This window comes from Rhinolophus sinicus, chromosome 8 (assembly GCF_057876585.1).
Source record: "Rhinolophus sinicus isolate RSI-liver-muscle chromosome 8, RSI-T2T, whole genome shotgun sequence".
Taxonomy (NCBI): Eukaryota; Metazoa; Chordata; class Mammalia; order Chiroptera; family Rhinolophidae; genus Rhinolophus; species Rhinolophus sinicus.
Window position 1 is genome coordinate 10,642,839 of NC_142508.1, and position 12,690 is coordinate 10,655,528.

The following is a 12,690-nucleotide window of genomic DNA, read 5'->3' on the forward strand; positions in this document are numbered from 1 at the left end:
TGTGTCAATATAGCTTAACTGTTTTTCCCCAGGAAATTCTAGCCCAGGAAGATAAGATTGCAAACCAATAAATAACTTCATCATTTGTTTCAGGAAGTTCCTGCAACCCAATTTATCAAGGCAAACTGGTGCCTCATTGTGGTAAACAGTTTTATCAAGAAAACTGTATATTTACCTGGAGGAACATCTTACTTATGAAGAGAAGAGTGAGTTCATCCAGACTTGTTTCAAGACTTGCTTTGTTCACCAGCCCTAAACTATTATGTCACAAATTTTGCCCAATCCCCACCAGTTCCCTGCCTTGAAGGACTTGCATTCAGTTACCTGGGCGCAGACCCCAAAGATTTCCCCTGCTGAGACACTAAGTCTCTATTGACGAGGTGGTCCCTCTTGCTGCTCTAAGTCTAATACACTTAGCAATGCTTGACCAACATGTTATTTTGGTACTTTTTGTGGGGGCGTCAATAGTCAACATTATTAAAAATACATACAGCCTTTCCTAGTCATGTCATCTACTGAACAAACTCCCACAAAATGGTCACCTGCAGACATGTTTGCCTTTTTGAAATCCAAAAACCTTAATAATGATAATCTCCTCTACATAGCTTGTATCAGGAGTTGTATCTAAAAGGAGTAATATTTAGCACTTCTTACCTTATGCAAATAATATATGATTTGCTGTTGATGTTTGTACCTGAGAAAATGTTTTGCACTTAATGTTATCCTTTGTCGTGGTTTCTGCCAGATGCAGAAAATTCATGCTCTGTCCTGGTTTTTGCAGCATAAGGCAACATGACGAGCAAAGTCTCCCGGGACACGGGACACGGTCTATAGGGGGCAGCGGGAAGTCCTGCACAGAAACCACCGCATGCACAGGAAGGTTTTGGAGCCGGTGATGCCTCCGATCAACTTGAAGAACTATGACCCTCTGAAGGACAAACATTTCTTGGGCACCGTCAGGCTTAAATCCACGCCTCTCCCCAAATTCTCCATACGTATTTGGGGAGGCCAGCAGCACTGTGACGAGGCCGAGGCTGTGGACGCCCCCCCACGTGGACACGGAGGCTCTGAAGAAACTCAACAAGAATAAGAAACTGTTCAAAAAGTTGGCCAAGATATATGATGCTTTTTTTGGCTTCAGAGTCTCTGATCAAGCAGATCTCACACATCCTGGGCCCAGGCCTGAATAAGGCCGGCAAGTTCCCTTCCTTGCTGACCCACAATAAGAACATGGTAGCCAAGGTCAAGGCAGTGAAATCCACCATCAAGTTCCAGATGAAGAAGGTACTGTGTCTGGCAGTGTCCGTTGGCCACGTGATGATGATGAATGACGAGCTTGTGTCCAACATCCACTTGGCCGTCAATTTCCTGGTGTCATTGTTCAAAAAGAACTGGCAGAACATCCAGGCTTTATGTATCAAGAGCACGTGGGAAAGCCCCAGTGCCTGCACAGCTTCATAAATCATAGTGCTAAAAAAATAAAGCAAAATAAAAAAAACACCCATTATGCTCATAAAGTTCTTGGATAATCTGAATTGTCGCACCAAAAATGAATCTTCCATACGGTGCTTCACAATTAAACATGATATTTTATCTTACTTTCATATAGTTTCTACACTGTAGCATTAATAATTATAGCTATATTTTAAAACCACAGTTTGATTTTAAATGCCTAACACCATTGTTCAAATGCATTTAATTTTCTTCATGTTTACTAAGAGCATGTAATAAATGCTGTCAATCTTTGTACCGTTGTCAATCAATCTTCATCTATTTTTTTTCCATTCCCAAAGACTTTGACATAGACAAAATACAGACTCTTGAAGTACAAAGTTTTTTTTTTTTTTTTTTGAAGTACAAAGTTTTTGTAATATTTTTAATCATTTGGAAGAATTGGTGTGTAATGTTCCCCCACACTTATTATCTATAACTTGAGGTTGATAGATATCAACAAGTTTTCTTTAAATATTTCTGCATTCACAGAAAATACATTGGGTTTAATGGAATCTTTGTTTTTTTCTCTTCCAGTTTAAATGAAAATTCATCAATTATGATCGATATGGAGATAGAAGGTAAATTCATATCCTGTCCTATCTGTGATATTTCAGTACTACATTCTGCTGAATGTAGTAAATCTGAGGTCTTTTTCTTTTTTCCTTCCTGCATTTCATCTATTGTCTCTAAAAATTTCTTCAATTACGCAAACCATTTCTTTCATTTTTCTCTAATGGATTTTTATTTTCTTATACTGGTAATTAAAACAAAATTATTTCTGACATCTGGGAAGAAGTTACAAGTTACTTCGTATTTATATTAGAATTTGGAACATTTAAAAGTAATAGGTTTGGGGAAAAGAGAACTGTACAGTGTAGAAACCTGGCAGACACAACCTTAGCCAAGTGATTAAAGTGAATATTCCCAGTAATGAGACATACCAATATCATGTGCCGAGAGGGATATCACTTCTGTGGTATCCTTACCCCAAACCATAGCCTGAATCGATCATAAGGAGACATTAGATAACCCAGTGTGTCATTTTCCAAGATCAATTTTGTGACACCAGCTGGGTGTTCGACAATTCAATTCTAACACTAACTATCTGGAGTCAGCACAGATCCTGGAGGTTAAGGGGTTCAGTCTCACAAGACTGCCCCCACTTCACACACCAGCTGCAATTCTTGGGTGTCCCCAAGGCACCACACTTCTGCCCAGCGAACCACAAATTTTGGGGTTCCCACAACCACCCCTTCCTCCTCAGGTTTGATAATTGTCTAGAATGGCTCACAGAACTCAGAAAAGTGCTATACTTGTAATTATATTTTTATTGTAAAGGATATAACTCAGGAAGAGCCAAATGGGGTGAGGGGAATGCAGAGATTCCGTGCCTTCTCCAGGTGTGCCACTCTCCCAGCACATTGATGTGTTCACCAACCCAGAAGCTCCCCAAACCTTGCTGTTCAAGAGTTTTTATCAAGGTTTCATTGTGTTGGCATGGTAGATGAAATCATCGGCCATTTTGATTGAACTCAGTCTCCAGCCCCTCTCCCTTCCACAGAGACTGAAAGTCCTTTCTATCACATGGTTGGTGTTGGGGCAACCAGCCCCCATCCTGAAGCTGTTCAGGGTTAGGAATAACCTCATTAGCCTAACAAAGATATCTCTATCACTCAAGAATTCCCAAGTTTTAGCAGCTCAGTGGCAGGAACTGGGGACAAAGACCAAACACATTATTATACCACAACCCTCCACTGTGGGACATTCCATAAAATAACTGGCAAGTATCTACAAAACTGCCAGTCATGGAAAAAAACAAAACAAAACAAACAAAAAACCCCCAACAAAACAGTCTGTTCCACATTGGAAGAGACTGAGGAGGCATGACAATTAATGAAATGTGGGACCCTGGGTTGGATTTTTTTTTTTTTCTTCACCAGAAGAAAGACATTAGTAGGACAATTGATAATATTTGAATGAAATCTTTAGATTAGTTAATAGTATTGTATCGGTGTCAGTCCTGGTTTTGATCATTGTATAATGGTTATGTAAGATGTTAAATGTTGTGGATGGGTTGTGAAAGAATTCGTGAGGCAGGTAGAAATACAGAAGGAAGATTTATCAAAGTAAGAGGAAGGTTGGCTGGGCAGAGTCTGCTGGAATCTACTGCCTCGAGTCTTTGGTTCATCTGAAGTTTTATATTTTTTAACCAGGATGTAAATTGCTTTGGCCTGTAATGGAATCTTCTATTGAGTTCAGCTTTATTCGTTAAGGTGGGGGAAGGTGCGCTAAAACGGATTACCACAACTTTTGCATATGTTATATAGATTTAAGTTGGAGCCAGGAATGGATTCCATATCGATGCAAAACCTCTCCCAAATCACAGGGCCAGCACTGGGCTGAAGTAAACAGAACCATTGAAACTGATCTGCATAGTAAATGTGTAGTAAACAGCACCATTAAGGTTTGGCGGGAGAAAAAGTAGGCAAAGAAAAGAAAGAAAACTTTCAAAAAGTCCCAAGCTAAATTACACTTGTTAAATTGAATTATACCAGAGGTTCAAATCTCAAAATAGAAGATTTAGTACCACCATTACAATCCTCCTGTCTTATTATTAACATTAGGGGAAGGTGGGTGAAGTGTATCCAGAAAAGTTTTATACCATTTTTGCAATTTCTAAGTCTGATTTTATTTAAAAATACAAATAAAGTAAACATAGTATTCATGTTACACACTCTAAATCTTAATGGCAGTTATTTTATACAGGTGAAAATTTCATAATAAAGAAACTTCCTATAAAATATATTGGGGACAATTATTATTGTTCTCTAATTTATGTCTGTGAAATACTGCCTTCTGAATTCTTATTGGTAAATGAATATTAGTTATTGTATAGTGATTCATGTCATAATGAAAGACCTCAGAGATCTAAATTGGAAACTGAACAATACCTTTCTAGTACAATAAATACATAGCTGATGATATGAATTACAATATGAGATGTTAACTTTACTTAGTGCCCTAGTACCAATAGGGAATTTTGTTTTAAATTTTATGATACTCCCTAATTGATATATTAGTTGGCAAAGTATATTAAAAATGTACTCTGTAACAATCAATTCAAACAATTTTAGCCTTTCATTTTTTTCTGCAAGCCTACATTATGAACAGCAATTGATCAAAGATCAAAGAAATGTTATTTTATAATCAATTATACTTATTATACCTGAATATTATATTTCTGCCATGACAAATTTAAATCATTACTTCCAAGCTATATGTCTTCCAATTATTAGGTCGAATGCAATCTTTCAATCATCAGGTTCTCCCCAAGGGCAAACTGGCCCTTTAAATGAATTTTCCAGTGGCCTTGGGACACTAGATAGTCCAGAGGAGAGCTCTTTGGTGAGGCAAATTAGGTTTGCTGACAAACTAGGCTGGGACATGGAAGTGTGGTCTCTGCGGATGCAGGGTAGTGACATAAAAGCCCAGTGGAAAGTGTTCAGGACTGAGGTTAAGGGTTAATGCGACTGGGAAGTCTGGAGCCGGTCTTCCGAGCAGCTAGGTGAGGTGTATGCTAAGGGTTTCCCTGACAACTGCCGGAAGTCTTCTGTCTCCTTGTGCAAAAACAGCTCACATGGGTTTGCTCTTCCTCACGTTCCCTAGCCACACTCTGATTCAAGGTCCCTAGTGGTTACCTTCATTGGTGACACATTTCCTGCCATTGTGGCCAGTGTTCTTGGGCGTCTGGGTGGGTGGGGGAGCCTGGGTTGGGGAACCAGACCACTCGAGAAGCTATATGATTACTGGCAAAATAATGTGAAATACTCACACTCAACATTTCACAATGGCCATGAGGGAGCCATGAGGAGAGCATACCCTAACATCGCACTGCAACAGAAGGGGAGGGGCTGGATTATATTCTAAGAGCCCCAAACTAGAAACAACCCAAATTGCCAGCCTGAATAGAACAGATATAGAAACTGAGGTACATTTACATACACTGGAATACCATGTGTTAATGAAAATGAATCAAGTTCAGATAAAGGCAAATTTAGTTTAAGATAGCATCACAAGATTGTTCAATAAATAGCGTTGAGAAAACTGTTTTAAAAATATTATAATCCACATGTCTAATAAAATTCCATTCTAAAAGTAGAAGACACTGCTAATAAATGTTGTATATACATGAACTCCCTGGATAGATTGCAAACGCCTTGGGGACAGGCAATGAATATTATATTTACTTGATTTCCTTCTCCACTGGAAAGTATTTGGGTAAATGAATACGGAGCATGAATGAATGAATGTAAAACAAAAGGGGGAGGGGACCATTTCCTCCTCCTCCTCACTGTTGTGTTTATTGTCCTGGTCTGGTTGGGGTCTTTTAATTTGTCTGGCCAACGTCTTGTAGGCATTCCAAGAGCCAGGGTGAGATGACATCCGGCTGTCTTGAGCTGAGCTATTTGGCTTAAGTCCAAAGAGGATCTGGGGCTCCTGGGAAATTCTACTAGGTCTAATGCCCCATGTAGTGTTAAAATATAAACATAACGGTGTTGAAATGTAAATTAAGTGACCAAGGAAGGGAGAAAGCGAAGGCACTGAGGACTGTGCATCAAAACCTTTGGTTCTGTTTCTGGGTGCCTGACATTGAGGACGAGTGGCAATAGTCAGCTGACTTAATCTCCCTGAGGCTCTGTTTCCTCATCTGTCAAATGGGGTCAAAAATGCCACAATTATCGTGAGGAGCACTGAAACAGTGTATGCAGAAATGAGCGCTTAGACAAATACCTGCGAAGAATTTCACCCGTAGTTGTATTTTTTGTCTCATATGCCACTTTAAAGATTAGAAAAGCAAAAGACCTTTTCTCAAGAAGTTAATATAAACAAACTATTTATAATTATTAGCCAGTAGAGCATGATGTACCACATTTTTCAAATTCTGAACTGGGGTCAGAAATGGTTTCTGGGGCACTTCAGCAATACTACTACCCACCCCCTACCCCCATTTGCCACCAGCTTATGTGTCTCTTTTATTGCTCTTATTTGCTGTACAGAGATTATCATGACTGTTTTCAACATTTAAAAAAACAACAATATGGAATGAAATGTATGGAATATATATATATATATATATATATATATATATATATATATATATATATAGAGAGAGAGAGAGAGAGAGAGAGAGAGAGAGAGAGAGAAGAGAAGGAAGTAAAATATAATTGTTAGCTCACGGTCCTTTGAGAAGCTCTCATTCAAAGGTAGAGGACCTGGTTGTTGTTGGAATTTTTTGGTCCAGACAAGATACGAGGCCATCGAATGCTGGAAGCAGGCTTTTTCTGGACCATGTTTAGAGGAGGTTCCTGCAGCAGATGTGGCCTGCTTCACAGGTGGATGAATTAGAACCTGACGGGGTTCCCTGGGCTGTAGCTGTCATATATCCTCAAGATGGATACATCATCCCCAGCCAAGGATAAGACTGAGAGACCCAATGAGCAGAGCAGGCAGCTGTGTGGGTAGCCATGCAGGCTCTCTTTAAATCTCCTTCATGCTACATGTTCACGGATTTCTGGGCCATGTCCTATGACCTAGCCATATGGTCAGGGAAATGACAAAAAGCAGACTGGACTATCAGAGGAAACCCGGTGAGGGGACAAGATCTATGGCAAAAACCAGTCCAGTGGGAAGGCGAAGTGTTGGTCACCCAGACAGGTGCACATAATAAGGGCCCCTACCAAACCTAGCATACCTGGGACAAGCAAGCCTATGGCCCCTGCAGCTGCTATAGGCCACTGGATCCACCAGAGGATCAGACAAGGGACTGCCGCCCATCTGCAGAACGGAGCACACACCCGTGGTTTCCATCTCAGTGAAACAGAGGCCAAGAATGCAGTGGTTATGTGTGACTCCTGCCAAAAGACACAAAAAGTTTCTTGTTAAATATCCTGGGACAGGTGAGCACAATTTTCTCAGGGAGTACCTATCCAGGCATGGACGTGGGTCACTGCGTGGGTCTCCACTGTTTTATTTCTTTTTATTCTAACAGTTAAATTTAAAGAGCTGGACACGATTTTGGTGGGCTTTTAACACTGAATTAAACAAGTAGGAGACAGGTTAAATTTTCTTCCTTTAAAACCAAGAAGGGACTTGGATTAAGATTCAGGGAGTCACCAGGAGAGAGGAAGGAGTGATGGAGACTAGTGGACAAGTAGGTTAGAGACATGGGTGCTCACCCCGATTCTACAGCTCACCCAGTGTGACCTCCAACATGCCACTTCCGCCCTCTGAACCACAGTTTCCTCCTCGCCAAGTTCCCCTCCAGGTTAAACATCCTGTGATTGAGAGTAAGGTCACTAATGGAAATTTTTCTCTTTTCAAACCTAATTCTAAACCTATTTCCACACTTTCTTTTCCTCGTTAGCATTTTAAAATGGGTACAGCTTGTATGTTCCACAGGTATGGTCCTGGTTCCTCCTCTGTGAGGAGACTGGCACTCGCCACAGCCCAGGAAAAGCCAAGGGTAGGAGGAGAGCAGTGAGTATATTAATTTGAAGGTGGTGGGATGTGGGATGAGGTCCTGGTGAGGATTTGACCCACCAGGTGGATCCGGGTACTTGGAGGCTCCTCAGCCCCTCCCCATCTGTGGAACGTACCTTCCCGCCCACCATCCATGCTGTGGGAGCCATTTTTAAAAAGGCAGCCTTGAGTGAGGAAGGTGGTGTTGAGACCTGTGGGTTAGTACACCGGACTGAACCTCACTAACTGAAGCCCGTTAAGGCCTCTGTATAAATTTTATGATTCTGGTGGGCATGGGTGGAGATGCATTAGTCTTGTGGCACCCAAGACAAGCCTGGTAAGTTCCCAGCTACCTACCAATCTGCCTCTGTCTCTCCCTGCCCTCTGTCTGTGTGTGGGGTGAAAAAGGGGGAAACCGTTTCTCATGTGAACCAACATGGGACAAGACAGTTTCGTTGGTATCATTTGTGATTTATAGTGAGAAATATATATTTGGTCTTTGTCTCCATTTCTGTCCCAGAGCACCTGAAACCCTAGAAGTTCCTAAGTAATGAGCTCTTTATGTTAATGAGGTGACTTATGGAAAGCTCCTAGGTCACCAAGGATGAGGCTGGTTGCCAGGGCAACCAACTGTGTGATTAGAGGGGCTGGAGGTTGAATCAATCACCAATGGCCAAAGAGTTAAGCAGTCATACCAGTGTAATGAAGCCTCCATAAAAACCCAAAAGGAGAGGTTCCGAGAGCTTCCAGCTTGGTGAACATGTGGAGGTTGTTGGGAGAGTGATATGCCTGGAGAGGCCTATACATTGTCCTATGCATCTCTTCTATCTGGATGTTCCTGAGTTATATCCTTTTGTAATAAACTGGTAATCTAGTAAGTAAACTGGTTTCCTGAGTCCTGAGAGCCACTCTAGCAAATTCATTGAATCCAAGGAGCGGGTTGTGGGAATCTCCAATCTATAGGTCAGTCAGAAGCACAGGTGACAACCTGACTTGACTGGCGTCTGAAGTGTAGGTAGTCTTGTGGGACTGAGTCTGTGGGATCTAATGCTGTCTCTGGGTTGATGGTGTCAAAACTGAGTTGAGTTGTAGGACGCCCAGCTGGTGTCAGAATTGCTTGGTGGTGTGGGAACCCAACCACCTCTGTCCTCCCAACACACACGTACACACATGAATTGGGTGCAGAATTATTAACTAGTTAACAGGTGCTGGGAATGACACAGGTTGTCAATGAGGCAGATTGATAGGAGCAATCAATATAAAGGACATTTTTGCCTGCTGGGAACGTTGGATGGAGGCAGGCAGCATCTCCTACAAGGGGAGCCTAGCGCTGCTCTGTGCTCCCTAAGCTGACACGTGCTCAATTAGCAAATCCCACCCCCAACCATCACCTTTCTGACTATTCCAGTCTAATTTATTTTTAGTCTTTCATTGTCCCACCCCCCCATTCCTTTAATGTACATAGAGAAAGTGAAATTAAACAGAATTAATTAGTGCTTCCGCCTTCATCCCTCATTTACCTTTTCTTTTTAACTAAATGCCCAGTGGTGTGTTTTGATCGAATGGAGATGTATGGGAAAAACCTGACACTGGAAAAAAATAGCCCCAATACCCAACTTTTCCCGTGGTGGTATCTCACTTAACTTTTTACATTATATTCCAATGAGTTTTGCTGACCTTAGGAAACAAAAGAGCTGGTTATTTTACCAGCAAAATGGGTTTATTTGGGAAGAGCAGAGGAAATGCAATTCAGGACAAGCAAATTAAGGTGAACCATAGTCAGGGTAACAGAAGAGAGGGGCTTGCTTTTAGAAGGGAAAAAGAGAAAGTTGGGTGGGGTTCTTCGGAAGAGTTCAGAGTGGTAATGGCTTCTTATTGGCTGAGTATGGCCGTTTCTCATTGGCTGGATTGTAACCAGGAGCCCAAACCTGAAGGCAACCAGCTAAAGAGGTTTAGGCGATGATTGAGGTGTTTTGCTGGGCAAGGAGAAAGTTCTTTCCTCCTGCTGTTTGGGGTATGTCCCTCTGTTTGGGGTCTGGGTGACACTGCATGAGAGCTCCCCCTTTCAGGGCTTCTGGACTCCATTTTAAATGAAGTTTCCTTTATGTTTAACAGTTAATTTTGTAATCACTGTTTAACAAAACAGTGCCAGCATCAATCCTTGGGAATCTCGTTTGATTGGAGAATTTGAAATTTTTTTTATTGATTAGTCTGAAACCAAGGATGATGTTAGTACTTCTTTTGGTACGTACTGCTCTGTGTAGAGCAATGTGCCTTCCCAGAAAGGAAAGATTACTTTAAAAGAAAGCAGCCCTACCTAGGTTTCTCTTTAGCTCAATTGCCATGTTATTTCATTACACTTGTTGTCTAAAAGAATTCTTATGAAGAAACATTAAAATGCGAATTGATGGTGTTAAATGTAAATTTTCTGTTTTGTTAGCTGTTTCAGGAAAAATCTCAGTCTTTGTAACTTGATGTTTGAGTGGGAAGAACACCCAGTTCCTCTTCTTCAGTTAACGATCCCTAAGCGATCCCAGATTTGTCTCTCTCTGTCTTATCCAAAGTCTTTCACCTGATGTTCCTTCAAAGCTACAAATCTAAGGGGGAATAATTAACTTTCATGCGTTAATCACAAATCCAAACTGATTCATGAGCACTGGGTCAGGTTCAGGACACCTGATTTGCTGATTTTGGCATCAAAGAGTTGTGGTACCACTGCATGCAGTGGTTCTGTCCAAAAGGACAATCCACATGCACAAATAATCTTAGATGTAAATTTTGAAGTTAAAATTTACATGTTTATTGAGGAATTATGATAGGTTGAGGAAAAAAAGTGGCATTTTATCACTAGTGTTCAGCTTAAATTCTAGTCTAATATTTTTGTTTAAAACACACGTGAAGCACGGTGGCATTATTCTGAAGCAAGATAACAAAAAGCAGGATTTTCTTTCAGTGCGACTTGGTTCTATTAATTACTCTGTCTTCCTATGTTTAGAATGGAAAGGTGGGCGTCATTGCCCAAGTACAGATGGAGTAGCAATAACAGCCGCCTACAAAGGAGGGGGAGGATTTGCCTTCGCCCTTTCAGGATCACAAGGGCTTTTGTAAGGACGCTCATCAGGCTTTCTTGAACCTTGTGACATCTCTGAGAAATAAATATGCTGTCGCTCTGAAAACATTCCTGAGGTGGGTCAAGCATGACCTAATCATAACACAATGGACTCTTTTTATGAACATCAGGAGAACACATCCATGCTCAAATGAATGCCTTGCACTCTGGCCTGCCATTGAAATTTGAAAGCCTGAGAAATTCACTACCCAGTATGTATGACTCACCCCGTAACGGAAATAGCGTGAAGCATGTGCTGTATCTGCCAAGGTCTTCTTTCCATTCATCTTTAGGGAAGCTCCGAGAGACAGTTTGCCCTTGGGAATTTTTCTGTGTATTTGTTTAACAATCATTAAAATAGATTTTGTGGATATTGTATTTTGCCATTTCCTCCTCTTTCTCCTGTTTCATTTCCTTCTTCCTTCTCCTTCTTTTCTCCTCTTCCTTCTCACCATTTCAATAATGTTGTTGCATTCAGTGCAATCTAACACTGCACTTGGTGTGAGAATTGGATTTGGGTCACAGGTAGAGCCTCCAGCCATGAAATGAAAGAAAGAACATGATACTGGAATTTAAAAGACTTGGGTTGGTCCTGGTTGTTTAAGTATCTATATTGGAAATGGAACTCAGATTTTCTGATTTCACACTCTGTACTCTCTCAGTGTCATCATTATTTCTATTTTTTATGCTGGGATCTTAATATCATTTACATATTAAATCCAATTGGCAACTAACAAGTATTGTAGAGTTCCCACTTGGAGGAACTAGATTAGCCCAGTGGAGTGTACAATCTTCCTGGGTCAGATAGGTTTGGATCAGGGTATTCAAAGAGCTGATTCCTGAAGCAGTTTCATTGCTGAGAGAAGCCAAATTTGGCTTCAGAGAATCAGGGCCAAGGTGAAGTCTAGAGAGAAAGAGAGGGAAAAACACATTAAAATAAACAGCACAATTAGCTGGGAATGTGTTGTGGCTTGAATTGTGTCTCCCCAAAAGATATGTTCAAGTCCTAAGCCTGGTACCCGTAAATGCGACCTTATGTGGAAACAAGGGTCTTTGCAGATGTAATGAAGATAAAATGAGGATATACTGGCTTAGAGTAGGCCCAACCAATGACTGTGCTCTTATAAAGGGAGGGAAATTTAGACACAGAAAGACACACAGAGGGAACAACACAGGAGCGTGAAGACAGAGGTTGGACTGATCCATCTCGAAGCCAAAGAGGCCAAGGGTTGCTAGCAACTTCCAGAAAGTAGGAAGAGCTCAGGAAACATCCTCCCCAAGAGCCTTGCTGACACCTTGATTTAGGCTTTCTAGCCTCCTTGTTGTCTATGAGACAAATTGCTATTGTTTTAAACTATCCAGTTCATACCGTGTTTCCCTGAAAATAAGACCTAACCGGAGAATAAGCCCTAGCATGGTTTTTCAGGATGACATCCCTGAACATAAGCCCTAATGTGTCTTTTGGAGCAAAAATTAATATAAGACCCGGTCTTATTTTGGGGGAAACATGGTAGTACTTGTTACAGCAGTTCTAGCAAAGTAATACAGAGGGTTAGAAGTAAGATGAA

At 41.1% G+C, this 12,690-nt stretch overlaps 1 protein-coding gene and 1 pseudogene across 2 annotated transcripts in view; both read left to right on the forward strand.

Annotated features, from left to right (window-relative positions):
• LOC109457240 (large ribosomal subunit protein uL1 pseudogene) overlaps nt 1-1,685 on the forward strand; it is a 38,607-nt pseudogene extending 36,922 nt beyond the window's left edge. The window contains exons 3-4 of the transcript XR_016021915.1: nt 94-206; nt 782-1,685. The product of XR_016021915.1 is annotated as a large ribosomal subunit protein uL1 pseudogene (transcript). The remainder of the gene's footprint in view (nt 1-93; nt 207-781) is intronic.
• The window catches only part of CREB3L2 (cAMP responsive element binding protein 3 like 2), a 205,512-nt gene continuing 193,975 nt past the window's right edge, over nt 1,154-12,690 (forward strand). Inside the window, exons 1-2 of the mRNA XM_019750571.3 lie at nt 1,154-1,284; nt 2,029-2,072. The gene's annotated coding sequence lies outside the window, so the exon portion shown is untranslated. The remainder of the gene's footprint in view (nt 1,285-2,028; nt 2,073-12,690) is intronic.